Source organism: Phoca vitulina, unplaced genomic scaffold (genome assembly GCF_004348235.1).
Source record: "Phoca vitulina isolate PV1807 unplaced genomic scaffold, GSC_HSeal_1.0 scaffold98, whole genome shotgun sequence".
Lineage (NCBI taxonomy): Eukaryota > Metazoa > Chordata > Mammalia > Carnivora > Phocidae > Phoca > Phoca vitulina.
Window position 1 is genome coordinate 1,799,708 of NW_022589801.1, and position 17,665 is coordinate 1,817,372.

Genomic DNA, 17,665 nt, shown 5'->3' on the forward strand with positions numbered 1-17,665 from the left:
CCCCGTGAGAGACAGTTTCATTATTTTACAGCCATTCTATGTAGGAGGAAAGGATGAATGACCCTGTGGGGTTAAAACAATATTTGAGTTTTGAAAAGCTTTTCTTCTTTCCTTTAAACTTGGCAATCTCACTAAGCTATCAGGGGAAATGTAGAATTAAAATATGTAACAGGTGGGAATTTTTTTTTTTTTAACTTAAGATTTCTGTTGATACCTTGTCACATTTGGAATATTCCTGTTGGGCCGTCTCAGAGGTTTAAACTCTTGCGGATGAAGGTGTGGATGATGGTGAGGTGCTTGTGGACATTAGGCCGATGAATCTGCTGCTTCTCAGAGACTGAAACTCCAGATGGAGCTTTTGGGAACCAGGAACGAGCTCGGTGTTTGCTAAGTGGACTGAAGGTTTGAAATGCTTAGCCTGTTTTTGTCCACACCCTGCAACCTCTGGACATCAGCAGAGAGCTGCGGGGTGTTGGCCATAGTGAGTAGGAGCCACAGGTGGGGTCCTTGGTGAGGGGAGGAGGATGCAACGTACACAGCTGTACTTGAACCCAGCACCCCCTGACAGTTCCTTCAAAACCTGTCCAGAGCAGAAAGGTCAGTGGTGTGAACATACACAGCGGCACCCAGAGCCTTGATGGCCTCTAGCAGGTGCTCACTACCATCCCCCCATGCAGGGCCCTGCCCCCAGCATCTCTGGGTACGGTGGGGACGATGGGGTTAGAATAAAACTCCTTGGGGGAGCTCAAAGCCCAGCGGAGAAGCTGACCCAAAATGGGAGAGACAAACACTGTGGCAAGTGCCCAAGGGACCAGGTAGTTCTTGCAAAGGGACCTGGTACAAATGCCTGTCCCCTTCTCCAGCTGCTTCTGGCGAGGCATTTTCTCCCTCTTTTAGCCATTTTGCATGTGTCACCTTGCCCTGTGGATGGCGAGTTCACGAGGGAGAGGCTACAGTGGAGTCCTGCGTCTCCTCCCCCAGCCCTGGCCCAAGCTTCACGGACAGTTTGTGGTGGGCCTCGATCCCTCAGCAGAAGGCATCTGCAGAAACAGGCAAGTGATGAGGGATCTGAGGTACCTCTGTTACAGAAGAGGGATCCGAGGGCCAGCAAGGGCAAGTGACACTTGCCCAGAGACGTGCAGCTTAGCCAGGGCTGGAGCTGGATCTTGAGCCCAGGCTCCCGGCCTTCCTCATGGAGAGGAGGGAGGGAGGGTATCATAGGTGCTGTGTAGAGAGGATAACAACCGAGTTGTTGGCTCCTGCCTCCCCCATACGCTCTGGGCACTGGCCATGGTGGGCTGCTTTAGGAACCCTGTGGTGTGGTCAGCAGCCTCACCCAGGCCCTGGCCACAAGGCTGGTGCTGCCTCTTGAGCTTTAGTGAATCAGCGGGTGCCTGTGACACCTTGCAGTCTGGAGCGTCCTCACTCCTGGCCCACTGACCGCCCCACCTCCCTGTGTTCATCCACTCATTCTTCCTTCACCTGTCCAGCTCAGCTCCCGTTTGCACAGTGCATGGGGTGCTTTATGTCTGTCCTTCTGTCTGTCTAGCCTCCCCTGGAAACAGAGGGGCATAGTTTACTTGCTTCTCAGAAGCTGGAAGTGACATTTCTGTTAGATGACTGCCCAAGTTCACATGGCATTAAAAAGCTCATCTGGGTCTTAAACTATCTTGACTTCCCACTTTACCAGGGAGTTGAGTGAAATGTTTGAGAGTTAAGACATATATGTTACTGGGAAAGATACAATTTATTCACTGGGGGACAGTTTCAAAACTTGTTTGAGGCTATTACAGGTCTGACATATTTACACACTATGAGGGTGTTACTTACCTTTGGCATCACTCAAAAATGACAAACGGGTATAGAGAGAAAAATCCTGGCTTCTGTCTTGTCTTCTAGTTCCGCTCTCCAGAGGCAACCAGCAGGCCCAGCATATCTGTGCATCCTCCTGGCGGTGGTCTGTCTGTCGTGTACAGACGTGTATGTTTCTGCGTCCTCTTCCAAAGCATGCGCTCTTTTCACTAGGCTGGTATGGAAAGCCACACACACGGGTTATGAAATCACTTGTGGTTGTATTTTAGTCTCCCATTATTTCTCTTTTTGTATTAATAATATTGTATTACCTTGTTAACCTCAAAATCAACCTGTTACCGAGTGGATTTTAGTGTCCATGGCACAGCAGGTGAGGGCAATTTCCCATCCTTCTGGATGCTTGGTGGGTCCGTGGCAGGTTTTGTTTTTCTTTTTAAGCAGGACTCCTACACACAAGGAGGTCCTTCAAGGTAGAGTTGGACGTGTGTAGTGTTCTTTGCAACATGGAAATGCCTTTGAGATCTCCATGCTCTGAAGAGCCTGTGGTGAGATGAGCCCTGACGGGTGCTGTGTCACCCTTCACTCCACAGACATCATGAGGGCTGGAGCAGGTAACTGGCCCTCTGGTGAGTGACAGATGAGAGTCAAACAGACCTCTGGCCTTCTTGTATTCCCTGAGGTGCCAGGAGGCTGCAGACCCATTTCAACCAGGCAGTTTGCCACGTCCCTGGCAGTTCCTAGCCTCTCTTTGCACATTGCCACTGGGTCAGCCTTAGTGAGGAGCAGGAAAATTGGTTTAATTATTTTAGAGTCATGACTTAAGAAAACATCTATTTTATTGATAAAAAGCGTTTCCAAATAATTTTTCTTATGTACCAAACCCATCTAGGGCACGGGAGATACAAAACTTATGTTTCTCAGTCATGTATTCATCTAATAAAAGCTTGTTTTGGGGCTGCTTCCATGGGTCAGCTCTGTGCTGAGCACTGAAGGGTTAAAGATGGAGATGACTCAGTCCCTTCCCTGGAGGAGCTTGTGGGGATTTAGAGTGTAGTAAAGGTGTTTTTCTTTATGGCGATAGAGAGGGCTGTGTCATAAAAAGCAGAAGTTATTTATTTCTGCCTGGGTGTGGGAGAGGCTTCACAGAGAAACTGCTATTTAAACTGGGCATGAAGCATGAGTAGGAATTGTCAAGCCCAAGCCCACAAGAACAGGAAGCGTATTCTAGACCAAGGGGACCCCAGACAAAGGCACGGAGATGCGTATTTGAAAGCCACCACCTGTGGTGTGGCATTTAGTAAGCTTGGGGGAGAGGTGGGTGAGCCGCTGGTCCATGCCGGGTGAAGGCTTTGGACTGCATCCCCTGTGTGCTGAGAGAGCTGGGGAAGGGATTTCATTTAAGTCAGAGAGTTAGCCCCTCAGATTTGCAGGTTACAGAGAGCCTTCTAAAACCCCGTGGGCCGTGCTTCAAGTACCAGAATGGTCTCTCTCCCCCAGCCGTTGAAACTCAACTCTTGATTATCCAGGACAACAGATGAGGCCGGAGAGGGAGGCAATGCCTTGGATAAAGCAAAATCACAGGTACCACTAAAGGAGTCAAAATGTAGTACAAAATGAGTTTAATCTGGTAAAAGTTACATGTAAAATTTAGAAGCACATTGAACTTTTACAGATATATTGTTTTTATACTTTAAAGCATCAGTGTTTCATCGCATGACCAAAAATGGTTATGGCTGTGGCAGACAGGGCTGTGTGGGGTAGGGGTGAGCTCAGCACCCCACTCCTGGCTCCCTGTTTTCTTTACTTGGGTGGGGTGCTTGGGGAAGAAGGGAGCAGCACTCTTCATGGTGGGGAAGGATCTGCTTTGTAGGAGGCCCCGTGTGCCCCCCCTTATTAAGTGCCAGGAATTCCAAATAACTGTGGAGTGCAATTATCATGGTTTTAATTTTTTCCCACAAATACAGTACCTTCTCATGGTTTACCAAGGTGAATCCACAAATGTTTAATCCACCCACAGTTAGTCAAGATTTGATGGCAGAATCTTACTAAAATCAACTCCAAATAGCTTTGTGGTAACAAGCCTTCCTTGCCATGAGATCTTGCCCACGTTTTTCTCCTTAATAAAATGAGTCAGACTTGCCACCTGAAAATTTTTTTTAAATCTCAAAACTTTTTAAAGAATTTAATTAGAATAGGATAATGAAGATTCATACTGTAAGAAACTTGATTTATTTTTTTAAGTTGAGATTGCAGAAAGCTTGTAAAACTTAGAGTCTTGATAGTTCCTAGAATTTGAATTTTGCTTATTCAGGGCTAGGCAGCCTCAGGTTCCCGGTCAGGCATTGCTAGGCCACACGCACCGGTGCTAACTGCACGGGGCTCTCAGGTTCTGTATAGACTCACACTCAGCTGGCTTCTCAGCCCAAATACAGCTCCACGTTTAGTGAAGGTTGCCCTGCTTGTCTGCCCTCAGGAGGGTTCAAGTCCAGGAGCTCCTCAGAGCAGGAAGTCTCTCCAGGTGGGTCACACCCTTTATGGTGGGGACGAGCAGCACCCCCCTTTCCCCGCCTCAGGGTTTCCAGTCCCCTACCCTGGAGTCAGGGGGGCCTTCACCACAGAGCTGTGGCCCAGCCTGGGTGTGTGCAGGGAGGAAACGTCTGGAGGCTGAATTCTGCTGGGGGTGAAGTCCCGGGGTGGGTTCCAGGACACCTGTCCGGTTCCAGGACACCTGTCCAGCTCCAGAGGGGAGTGGGGCCCGCCTCCCTCTGAGTTCCTGGTTGCCAGAGTAGAAATTCTCATAGGGCCCTCTGGACTGTTCTTTTCTAGCCAGGTTTTTAATGGGTGCTTTTAATAGCTTTATCGACCTTCATCAAGGCCTTACTTCCTGTTGTAAGTTTTCTATGTTCTCTGGGTACTTCCAGCCCCTTCCCTGCTGTCCTTGAGCCAGTGGCTTGGCCCAAGTGCTTCCAGAACCCTTATTTCTGAATGGATGGAAGAGTCCCCGGGGCTTGGTAGTGTCGCCTGGCCTTGGTAGTAGTGAGAGTAATAATTAGCAGCAAACACCTGAGTAGCTTTTCTGTGTGCCGAGTTTACGGAGATGAAATTATCTCATCCATGCAACAACCCGACAAGGTAGATGCCTCTCAGGCTGGTTTCAGAGGAGGGGAACTGAGGAGTAGGCGCTTAAGCCAGTCAGCGTGCGTTACGTGTCGCCTGGTGAGTGGCAGAGCTAGGGTGGGAACACAGAAGGTCTGGCTTTGGACTGTGCTCCTGACTGTGGGGTAGGCCCCCTTCCAGGGAGAGGAGGCATGCTGTGCCCCTCCACCTGCCCGCCCCACTCCCTGAGGTGCCCACAGCAGCACCCTCTTGGCCTTTTATCATGAGCAGGTGCGGTAGCACATTCTGGTCATCCTGCCTGAATTAGGGAAACCATGGTCTCAGCCACTGACTGCTCCAGGCCCTGTTCTCCAATTCTAGGGGCATCTTTGCTTGCAGCCTTTCTCTGTCTGAGGTACTCAACCCCGTGTTCGCAGACCACAGCCTAACAAGAAAGGGTTAGCCAAAGCCCCGATTCCTGCAAATCTTGAGCTGTTTCAGCTGGCCGTCACTGGTCTCCCTTTGTAAGAGAATAAGACCATGGTAGTCACAGTCCCTCCATGAGTGACTGACCCTCTTCAGGCCAAAGTTTGGCTGATGAGCAGGGACTTCGTCCCTCCACCACACCCTGCTCCCACCTCTCCCTGACTGTGTCCATTCACCGAGGAGGGCTCTCCTGCCCTGGAGACCACAGTGGGTGAGGGAGGACAGGCGGCAGACTCCTCTGACTCCCACGGCCCCCATATGGGAGGAGAGATCAGAGGTGGAGGATGGAATTTGAGTCAGGAGGACTGGAGCAGCCAGTTTAGCTCTTGGGGTCCCAGTGTCTTGGGCCTTAAACAGGCTGGTGTGGGAGGTGGTTAAACACCATCTGCAGCCTCTAACCTTAGGTTATTATGCAGTCCTGATCTTCCAGACTCTGGGTCTGCTTTGTAGCCCATTTAGAAACTGCCTTTGATCTCCTTAAAATAAGATGGGCTATTTTGGACATTGCTCTATGAGAGGGATATGTGTTTAGAGCTAAAATAGGGTGTACGTTTTAATTTGTGGGTATTTCCTTTTCCTGTTTCATGCACACTGTGTTTAAGTCCTAGTGTCCTCCCACCCACCCAAGAGGACAGCCTCCGGCCAGCTGAACAGACAGATTAGGCTTGGTGAAGGCCTCCCTCCCTGTGGCGTGACCTGCTCGGTCAGGACCCAGGACACCTCCATGTCCGGCAGAGCTTTTACAACATTCTGTCTCTTGTCTCCTGATCCGAGGACCAGGTCATTTGCCCAAGAGCCTGAAGGATACCAGAGTGGAGGTGGCTGAGAGCCTTCCTTACAGGCCACCTGATGAGTGGCTGTGCTGCAGTTATGGTCAGAGTGGGGATGGGGCAGCCCTCAGCCCAGATTCTGAGTTTACAGTGGGCAGGTGTTGAGTTACACACACACACACACACACACACACACACACCCTTGCACCAAATGGTGGTAATCTCTCTTTTGGCCTTTTTGTTGGTCACTGATGTGGCTGTGAAGAGGGTGCCGGGTGCCCCAATATAGGGGAGGGTGGGAGATTGGGGTGGGACAGCTGAGGAAGGTGCAGTTCTCTGTCCCATTCTGTCCTGGCTTACTCTGCATTCCATTCTTCCATCTCTGACTGTGGACATAGCCCACACCCTTGTCTTTCTCTTGTGGGGCTTTTCCAGTTTATTGAAAAGAGGGAAGTCCGATTTTTCATAGAGCATGAGGACTTAGTTGGAAACAGTTGTGTCAAACTTCAGGCCTCTTTCCAGGACAGGAAGCTAGACATAGCTTCTCCAGCTTCAGTGCCATAGAATCAGTCACCTGGAGGACTTGTTCCAGGCACAGTGCTGGGCTCCACCCCCAGGGAGTCAAGCACGTCCTACAAGCTCCCAGGGGATGCTCATGCGGCTGGTCCACAGACCGCACTTTGGGTTGTCCTGGGCACTTGTCCCTCTTCCACCCTCCACTAGAGATATCTATCTCCTTATTTTTATTACCTTCCCCAAACTGGGCTACTTCTTTCAGTGCTAATTGATAACACTGCTCATTCTAGGAGCGTGGGGTGGGGCTCCTGGCCCTGCTCTACTTGGCAGCAGTTCTCATGGGGGGCACAGAATCTGGTGTGCTCTGGCAGGAGCTCCTCCTGCTTGTGCCCATGAGATGTCCCAAGGCTACCCTATCACGATGAGTTGAGCAAGGTGACTTAAAAGCCGGGAGCCCAGCTGCTTCACTGTCATAATGACATGCCAGTTCTAGTTTACAGAGGCCTCAGAGATGGGTTAATAGTTTGGTTGCAGGCATCTCTTCATGGAATAACTGGTGTGAACCAGCTTTTCCCAGCCATGGGGACCAGAGTTGTGACCCTGCAGTTTATAAATTGAAAAGGTATGTTGTGTTAGGATCTTCTCAAGTGTGCCTGGGAGGTACAGAACGAACTTGTAGCCTGTAATCCGTATTGTCTATGACACGGGCAGGTGGTGGGGATGAGGTCCCATTTGGCCTACTTTGTCTGATACAAAGTATCTGTCGTGTGCTAGCTTCTCTGAAACAAGTAACAGTCCCAAATGGAGTTTGGGGCACAGAGGATACCAACAAACTTGTTTCTTCCCCTTGCCTGTTTCCCAAGGGATGGTCACTTAAAAGGAAAACCGAGCTCTGCCCTGTCTCCTTGGTTCCCGGTTGGCCACACGGGGTAAGCTGTCACCATGTGATCTTTAGCACTCTTTAGAGCCCTTTGTGCCTGGCCCTGAGCTGGGCTCCTTCCTCAGGGTCTTTCTTGGGTTGTAGCAGGTTCTCAAGCTGCAGCCAGGCCTGCGGTGTGTGACTTGCTGGAAGGCCTTTCCCAGATATGCTTTTATCCTCTCATGGCCTTGGTAATTGCCTCCAAATAGCCGCTGGGGCAGGGAGCTGCTTCTAGGGGGTCTGTGCCTGAGGTCAGTCTCTTCTTGCCAGGCTTATTTCAAGGATTTTGATTCACCAGCTACCTGAGGAAGTGGTTATTATTCACTTCCAGTTGCAGAGGAGGCAAGGGAGGCTCAGAGACAGGTTAGATGACTCGCCCAGCTTTTATCCAGTGTCCTGTCATGGCCTCCTTTGGTTCAGTGTTGTTTTTGCTGTAGAAGGAATGCTATCGTAACTTTACCTATCAGGGGCATTATCGCCAACTGTGCTCCCTAGCACTCTAGTTCTGGAGAGCAGGGCCCCGGTCGGGGCTCACTCTCCTTTGGCTCTCTGCCCTCTCGTGCTGCCCTAGACCTTGGTAGGCTCTCGTTATGCTGGAGAGCAAATGACCAAGGTGGCCCGCCAGCCACTGTGCATTTGCATACTTGGTCCCTTGCTTCTGACCAGCAGCCTTATCAGGCAGAACATGCCCCATCTCCAGCCCCCTGAGTAGCCAGTGCAGCCTCAGGCCCTCAACCAGCCTGCCCTGTTGCCCGGCATGGGCCCTGGTGCCCGTGTGTCTGTCTCTCCCGCCGAACTCCCCTGTGCCGGCCTATGGAGGGTGAGCCTTCCAGCCATAAGAATGAGGAGTGGTATGATGTGTGCCCCCTCCTCACATGCTGGTCAGCCCACAGCTGTGTGGGAGCCCCGCCGCTACCTTTTACACACCAGCTGTGCTGCTAGTCCCCGTGCTAGTTCCCTTTCAACTCCAAACTCTGGAGGTGGGGATCCTAACAAAACAGAATTTAACTAGAGCACCTGTGAAATTTTCCTCCGTCTGGTGCTTCTATTCTGAGGTCATGGGTGTCCCTCCGTGTCAACCTCCCCGCACAGAGAGGCCAGGGGTTTGCATAGGAGCGGTTGGAGGAGTATCCGTGGACATGGTATGACCCTCTGAGTGGGGTCAGGACATCTTCCTCTGAAAATGCTCTGGAAGGAAAGAAACTGCGTGTCTTTCCCAAAAGCCTCGAGGCATTTTATGTGCCCATGCCAGCTTGGTCACTTGGCATGATTCAAATGTACCGCTGTTGGCAACTGAAATCCCCGCTTGTTTGCAGTCCCTTATTCTGGTTGCCATTGGCCCTGAAATCCCGTGGCCTCGAGAGGGTGCCTGTTTGTTTATGGAGCTGCATTTGGCTTAAGGTTGGCATGTTTTACCTGTCTGAAGTGCTTTTAGGTATAAAGATTCAGTGACACCATTCCCCATGTAATTTAATGCCACACTTCTCCATATGAAATGATCTTACTACATTGAGCTTCAGTAGCAGATTTATGAGGAGGCTTTATTGTATCTCCAAGTGATCCAGTGTAAGCAAGCAGCCTTGTGTTTGGAGAGAATTCTAGGCATTTGGCTGGCCCTCCTGATAAACTGTGCCTTGCGGAATCCCAGAAAGGGGAGAAAAGCAGCCGCAGTCTGGAATTGGATGCTTGCTGGACTTGAGCATCTGGTCGCTGGTCTTCGGGGCACACCCCACCCCCACCCCCAGGCCAGGCTTTCTCTTTTTGTTTCTTTTTTGTTTTGTTTTTTTTTGTTTTGTTGTGTTTTGTTCTAGGTAGGGTCCACGCCTAGCACAGAGCCCAGTGCAGGGCCCGAACCTGCAATCCTGAGATCATGACCTGAGTTGAGATCAGGAGTCGGACGCTTCACTGACTGAGCCACCCAGGCACCCCCAGGCTTTCTGTTCTTTAGTGAAAGTGGCAGCAACAGCATTTTTGCCCTTCTGGTCCCCTTTATTTTGAGTCTACCACATTGGAGGTGTGCTGTGTGATCTCTTTTGCTGGCTTATTAGCTCAACACTGTGCTTTAAAAGCTGGAAAAGTTTCAATAAGCAGAAGCAGTGGTAAAGAAAGAGGCACAGCAGGCAATGTGAGGACCCTGGATTCTGGTCCCTTTTTTCCCCTGCTTTGTGTCTGCAACTCCTGCAGTATCATATTCTGGGGGTTAAGACCTTGGAGGTCTGGGTAAAATCAGCACCCCACCCGAGGAATGGCAGGTTAAATTGCCACTTAGGGACCATCTTGGCCAGGCGTGGTTTACCTCATTGGTGCAGGTCACAGATGGGCCCCGATGGATATCAAGGATCAGTCGTGCCTGGTCCAGGCTGTGAGGGCCCCACAAGGAGGGCAGGCTGGTGAGGGTTAAAAATGGAAGGTGGGCACTTCTAGACAGGTTTAACTGGCTCCCCTGCAAGGTGGAAAGGGGCAGGCCGTGGGCAGCTGTGAGGTGGCCCCTCCGCTCGTCCTTTCTGCCTGAATGGAGGTGTCTCCCAGCGGGCCTGTCACGGGGGATGGATGCCAGCATCCAGCAAGTCCACACTGACAGCGGCAAGTGTGGTTGACATCCAGGGATCTGATCTAAAGTGATAGGTGCATAGCCTCTCATTTAAAAGAATTCTGATCTCATCTTTAAAATTTTTAGTACACCTACCTTGCTTTTTTGAAAAGAAAAGTAAAAAGATATGTGAAAATATAATACAGATAGGGATTTTGGATCTACTTCATTTTCATAAAAATTTTGTTAGGTGATACTTTATATGAAAAACCATAGGAAGAATAATACAAGGAATGTCTTCAGCTTGACCTTTTAATTCCCAACACAACTGAAACTACATGTGCCTGCGCCCTCTCCCTGAGGTTCCCACCATCCTCAGTTTGCACTGTATTATATTTACCCACGTAAACCTTTGTATTTGTGACTCAGTCTTCACAGATTTTTGTTGCTGGGGGATGGGAAGCAAGCACTGCTTATTAATTCTCAGTTTCAGTCTTGAGACACCTGTGGTCAGAAACAGTTGTTTCTTGAATCTGGGGCTGCCCCAGGTGGTGAGGGAATGGTCAAGTTCAGGGTGGGGCCAAGTCCTGATGGACCTTGCTCCCTCCCCCTCCTCTTCCCGCCTGCCAGGCGGTCGTGGGAGCCTGCTGGGGCGGGTGTGGGCCTGTCCTGGTTCTCGCTGCAGAGTACTGTCTGGTCTTGTGTCCGCCCTTGCTGTAGAGCTGGCTTCATTCGGGCAGGTTCTGTGTGCCACTGAGCATCCCCATGGTCTCTGCTTTAAACACCTCGTCACTAACATGGCTCGTGAGCCCTGCCCTAAAGATGGAAGCCCAGACCAGCTCTCTGTCCCGGGCCCGTCCCTGCTTCCTGTCGGCTGCTCTGCTCCCAGAGAGGGTGGGACAGGGACACACTCTGGTGCAGCTGTCCGGGGTTTGGTGAACAAGTGGCCTGTTCCGTCAGATGAACTGTGTTTATATTCAGCGAAGTCTTCCTTTCCAGTCTCTGCTGGGAGCCTTTCCTTTTGTGTAAAGAAGCTCTTGCTCCCCACCCCACTCCCTGCTTCATAGATGCCCCTTTGCCTCCTCCCATAAACTGAAATATGGCTGGTTCTCCCTAAAGAGGCAGAGGCCTTAAAATGGAGTGGGCATTCTTTCTCTGCTCATCCTCCATCTCCTTACAGAAGTGGACTTGACCCATGACTATGCTGTCCTCTCTACCTCCTGTCACTGCCCTCTGTCACTCCAGGTTACCCTGATCTCCAGAGAGGACTCGGCACCTGCATCTGGGTTCCTGTTCCCTCCTTATAGCTCTCCTGTCTGCAGGGGTGTCTAGGGTCACTAGACCCGTGGCCTTCTGCTTCCTGCCCTGTGGTTATTCCTGCAACTGCCCCCAGGGTGCCCATGCCTGGATCCCAGCCTTCTGAATCTCCGCCTCTCCTTCTGCTGTGTAGCCTGTTCTTGGCTCCCTCTTATTCCCTGTCTGCCAGGCCCACTGGAGCTTTATGTCCATTGGCCCTGTGGTATGGGGATGGCCAAGCCCCAGTCCCTGCCCTAAGAGCTGAGAGTCTGAGGTGTGACACATTTCATGTGACTAGGGTGAAGGAGGGGATGTGTGCAGAGCACTGTGTGAGGTTGGGGGAAGGGGGAGGTATTGCTCTTCCAGCAGAGTCTGGAGGGAGGAGGAGAGAAGAATTAGCCCCAGGAGCAGGGCGGGAAGGGTACAGCAAGAAGGCCCAAAACACAGCATGGATGTATATGTACGTGTGTGTGTGTGTGTGTGTATATATGTGTGTGTGTGTGTGTATATATGTATATATGTATATATATTTAAATTTGTCTCAGAGAGCGTGCAGCGGGGAGGGACAGAGGAAGAGAGAGAGACACTCAAGCAGACTGCACACTGAGCAAAGAGCCGGATGAGGGGCTTTATCTCACGACCCCGAGATCAGACCTGAGCTGAAACCAAGAGTCAGATGTTCAAGGGACCAGGCGCCCCCACAGTGTGGAGATACTAAACAACCTCATGTGGGTACAGTTAATAAAATTTTGCATGCTTATTGTAAAGAGTTTAGAAAAAACATGGTCCAGTAGATAAACAAGAAAATCATGGTACAACCACTACCAAAGTTAACATTTTAATATATTTTCTTCTCATGTCTTCCACTTTGTGTGTGTGTATCTGTACTTCTGTGTATTTATACTGGTAGATCTTAGAATTTTACTTTTTCACTTTTCAGTTGTTATAAACTCCGTGATTTCCATTTCAAATTCTGTGTAGTATTTCACCATACGACTGAACCGTAATTTACTATGTCCCTAACAGGCATTTAGGCTGCTATTAAACCTTGTAATTTATCACATAAAATATGTTACTGGCAGAAGTAGTGCTGCACTGAGTGTCTTTACGTGAGACCCTGCCAGACAACAGGGACGTCGGTCCTCTGATCTCACGGGGGCTGGGCTCCGCCAGCAGGCGTACCCCACCCCTCCCAACACACACACCCAGTGGCCCGAACACTGGCGCTCCGCTGTGCATCTGCTTTGTGCAGGGATAGCCCGGCCCGACGGCGTGTGACCGAATTCCACGAACACCCGTAGACTTTGCACCAGGGAGGACTATCCTGACCACTGCCACAATCACACAGGGTCTTTGTAGCTTTGCCAGCCCCGCCCGCCCGTGGCTGCATAAGAGCTGAAGAAAGAGCCACATGGTATCTCCTTTGTAAGACATATTTCAGATTAAGTTAAAAACTACGGGTCCATGGGGGTGCCTGGGTGGCTCAGTCGTTAGGCGTCTGCCTTCGGCTCGGGTCATGGTCCCAGGGTCCTGGGATCGAGCCCCACATCGGGCTCCCTGCTCAGCGGGGAGCCTGCTTCTCCCTCTCCCATTGCCCCAGCTTGTGCGCTATCTCCCTCTCTCTCTCAAATAAATAAATCTTTAAACAAACAAACAAAAACTACGGGTCCATGAAGGTATTGAGGCAGACTTTAAAATATCATCATCATGCAGCCTGGCAAAAGCATGAAATATGTTTACAATCTAACATGCAAATGAAAAAGCAGGATACGGTATCTTTTGTACACACTGATCTTCTCAAAAAAAAGAAGAGCTAACTTCAGTAAAGGTGTAATTATGAGTGGGGCTTTCCTCCTTTATTTTCCAAACTTGCAGTAAGGGGACTATGGTAATTTTTCTTTTTCAAGTTCCTGTGCTTATGGTCCTTGGCTGACTGCAGGGTCAGATTCCGTGAAAGCCCCCAGGGTGGGGCCTGGCAGGACCAGGCTGCCGGGCAGCTGGTGCGTGTCCAGTTGTCCCCCTACCTGTAGGGCCCACTGTCACTTAGGGAGCACTGCTTCTGCTCTTCTGGTGATGGGAACCCAGCTGCAGGTTCCTTTATTTTGTTGATTTCAGGGTATAAGCATCTTATTAATTTGAAAGTAGGTTGATTTTCAGACGAGGCTTTTGAGAACTTTCTTCCTTCATCATCCTTTGAATGGGTTAATTCAGAGTTTTGTTGTCCTTGTGGCTTATTCTTTCCTTGAGGGAAGTCTGTAACTGAGAAAATAGAAATCTATCAGGAACACCTTGTCTAATAGTACTACAACAGGCCATTCGCTAACCGCCTAAATTCTGGCTTCTTTATAAAAATTATTTAAGTTTCGTTGAAAGAGTTACTCCTCGCTCAAATAAGGGGAGGGATGCCTCCTGATGAGAAAGTTGAATTAGAAACAGGACCGTGTAGGAGTTTTGAATCGCCACCTGCAGTGGGAGATGGGCCACAGCCCCACGCAGTGCACCACGCTGCTTTCTGGGGCCCCTGGGAGCCGGTTTCTGTTCCCTGATTCCTCCCTCCAGCAGAAGGCTCAGTTTCTAGCTTTTTCTTGTCTTTTTCTGGGTATGGTCATGGGGAACCGTAATGACGTTGACTGACTTATGTAGTTTCCTGAATCTCACTGATGAATTAGGCCAAGTTTATGGAAATGCGTATATACTGCTGGTGCTCTTACAAGACGATCTAAGAATCCCATGCATCCTGGTGACACTTTGTGGAGCAGCAGAGGTGCTGTGAACTCTCCTGGGGTGCTGAAAGTCTGGCAAGTTTGAAAAATATTCCTCCTCATCCAGCACGGTGCTTCCCTGTCCTCTCATCTTCTCTCCTCTTCTCGCTTTTTTCCTGTCCTGCACCTTTCTTTGCTCTTAATTGCCTTTGGAAAGAGGAACCCCTTCCACTTTTTCATCAGCCTGTGGACCCCTTTCCCCCAAGCAGTGGTGCATCTTGATGGCCTAAAAAGGTGGAAACCAGTGGATTATTAGGGGAGCCGGAAGGAGGGAGACCTGGGTCAGGCCAGGCAGGAGCACCCTCGGGTTGCACAGAGGCCCTGCAGCTTGGGGTGGGTGAATCAGGCCCAGACGACAGAGATTTCAGATCATGGGCTGGATTCCTGCAGACAAGTTACGTCAGAGGAGTTTAGGAATAGAAGTCAATTCTTAGAAGGCTGGGTTACATGAAGGACAAGGCAGCTGCTTCCCAAAGTCTGATTGCTCTACTTCTGATGGCCTCGGCCCGGTGGGAGCTGTCACGTGAGCAGAATGCATGCCTTGACCTGGAGCTGTGGCACCAGGGACCTCAGCCAATGGCAGGAGGTGGGCGTGGGGGAGACTGGAAGATTGGCTCCTAAGGAGGCCGGAGGTAGTTAAGTGCTGTGGGGAGATAAAGTATAGGTTACCATTCCTGTTTAAGAGAAAAGGGTGGGGGAGGAGGAGGGTTGTTGATTCAGAGCTAAGATTATTTTTTAAGTAAACTTTTAAATTTCGGACTAGTTTTAGATTTACAGAAAAGTTGCAAAAATAGTGCAGAGTTCCTCTAAGTCTGCCCCCCCCCCCTTTTCCCAATATGGGAAAAAGTATAGTTTCCATTGTTGTTAACATCTTACATTATTGTGGTACATTAGTCACGAATGATACATTAGTCACAAATGATACATTAGTTGATACATTATTATTAACTAAACTCCATGCTTTCCTTAGATTTCCTTAGTTTTTTAACCTAATGTCCTTTTCCCATCCCCAGATCCTATCTGGGACACCACATTACACTTACTCGTCTTATTTCCTGAGGATCTTGTTGTGAGAATCTCTGACTTCCCTTGCTTTTGATGACCTTCACAGTGTTGAGGAGTACTGAATAGTATTTAGAACCCACCCTCATTTGGGGTTTGTCTGATGTTTTTCTCACGTTTTACTGGGGATATGGGTTTTGGAGAGAAGGAGCGCAGAGATGAAATGCCTTTCTGGTCACATCACAGCAGGGCACACACTGTCACCATGACATCAGTGTGGATGCTGACCTTGAGCAGTTGCCTGAGGTTAGGTTTATCAGGTTTCTCCCCTGTAAAGGTACCCTCCCCCCTACTCCCCTGTAATGTTCTCTGCACAAGGGAGTTGCTCCGTGCAGTCCACAGGTAAGGGGTGAGGGGCTTTACCTCTTTGAAGGGACAGGGGCATTTAATGAATTATTTGGAATTCTTCAGTATGTGAGATTTGTCTCTTCTCCATTTGTTTATTTATCCAGTCATTCATTTACATTAGTGTGGACTTACGGATATTTATTTTATACTTTGGGTTATAATTCAGTATTAGGTTATTTACTTTGTTGGTCACATTGTTCCAGCTTTGGCCATTGGAAGCTCTTTTGTTGGCTCCTGGGACCCTTTGACATACTCCCACTATTATGGGGCTTTTTACTGGTTTGTTGGTTTGTTTGTTTATTGTTGTTTTAGCACACCTTTCCTTTTCAGCACTGCAAGATGCTCCAGACTCATCTTGTACATTTCCTGTCCCAGCCCTAGAATCAGCCATTTCTCCAAAGAGCCCTCATCCCTTTTATTGGAGAATGGTATTAGAAACTAAGAGCTGGGCACTGAGTGGCCAAAAGTATTGTAATTTCAGTTCCTGTGTACTCAACTGAGCAACAAAAGCAAAACATGTAAGTGGCAATACTGGCAAGGAATAACTGAAAATCTTCTTCCATTGACCAGCTCTGTCTCCTTCTTGGGTTCTACAGACACCATCTTAAAATTGTAAACTGATACACACCTCATTCTGAGTTCCCTTTCTGAAATTGTCTCTATTGTGGTGATATCTCTGTGCATAGGCTCTCACTCTGACTCTGAAGTCACACACTCTCTTGCTGGCTTATGCTGTTTCCTGAATGAATGATTCCTGTTCGCTGAGTCTTGTAGTGGCTCTTGATCAAAAGCAGTGAGGTCTAACCTGAGAAAAGAACCCAGTGGAAGAGAAGTTTTAGACACAGGATGAGCTGTGTAAACAGGAAGCAGAGCCAGAGCTCCTTAGAGGGAGGGTTGCTTGAGGCTGGGGTTCAGGGAGAGGTCTAGGGGAGGGGGTTGGAGCCAGCTCCTGCATCTGAGTGTGGTGGGGAGTGCTGTGGGATCTTGATGTGAAAGCTACAAGTGCAGGGGACTGGAAAGAAGCCTTGCACCCCAACCTAGACTCCGGGCCCCTGCCGTTAAGTGAGTGCATGCATGTGCATGTATGTGAGTGTGTACACGTAGTTTTGGCTCTCAGCCTCACTGGGAAGCCAGTTCTGAGCCTGTTGCCTTAGCCCCGTGTGGGTGCCAGTGGTATTAGAGAAGAGGGTGATGAGAGCAGAGAAACCTCAAAGGAAGAGGGGGCAGAACTGAGTGACTGACCAGTTTGGTTGATGGTTGGAAAGCGGTGTCAGATCTATCTGAGCTCCTAAGCACAGTGGTGTCCCAAAGGGAAAGAATCCAGGAGAAGCCATTTCTGAGGAGAATATGTCCTCTCACTTCAGTAGGTGCCACGAGTCCACGGCTGGTGGCTAGTTGACTTGAAAATGCTGCATTGGGCCTCAAAAGAGTCCTTAGGGCCAAAGGAGAGAGATTTAGGCATCATCTATTGGATGGCTTAGTGGATAACATTGGCATTGTGCAGGAGAGTGGAGGCATGCGCTGAGGACCAGGCCTGGTCTGCAACCCGTCCCTGTCTTTGTGGTTGTCCTTGGTGCTGGCAAAGGGTCCTGTCATGCTGAAAGACTCTGATGGGCACTGGCTCACTGAAGCCCCAAATGGGAGCTGTCATTTACACACCATCTGTTGGCACCCTCCATACCAAGTGGTTTAGTGTCTTTTATCTTGGTGATTCTGGACCACTGCGCTGCAATCCTGAGGTGCCTGACTCCTTTCTCACTCTGAGGGAAATTTGGCCCTAAGGTTTTCTTCTTGGCGGAGAAAGAAAAGGAGGAGGGGCGCCTCCCTTCCTGAGGCTGAGAGGATGCACAGGAATGTGCTTCCCCTCCCTATAACTTTGGGCACGTAACTTATTTCCAGAAGGGAGATGGTGAGGGCATCTTTAACTATTTGTCTGAGTTTTTGTCCTTGGATGACATGGTATTTTGTGTAGGGTTTTTACATCTCTCCCTATGCAGCTGCCAAATTCGGACTGCCTTTTCCACTCGTTCCATTTGGAATTAATATCTTCTTGGATCCATGTGCATGT

At 49.6% G+C, this 17,665-nt stretch overlaps 1 protein-coding gene across 7 annotated transcripts in view; it reads left to right on the forward strand.

Moving 5' to 3' along the window:
- The window catches only part of INPP4A (inositol polyphosphate-4-phosphatase type I A), a 130,833-nt gene that overhangs the window by 26,100 nt on the left and 87,068 nt on the right, over positions 1–17,665 (forward strand). The window lies entirely within an intron of this gene.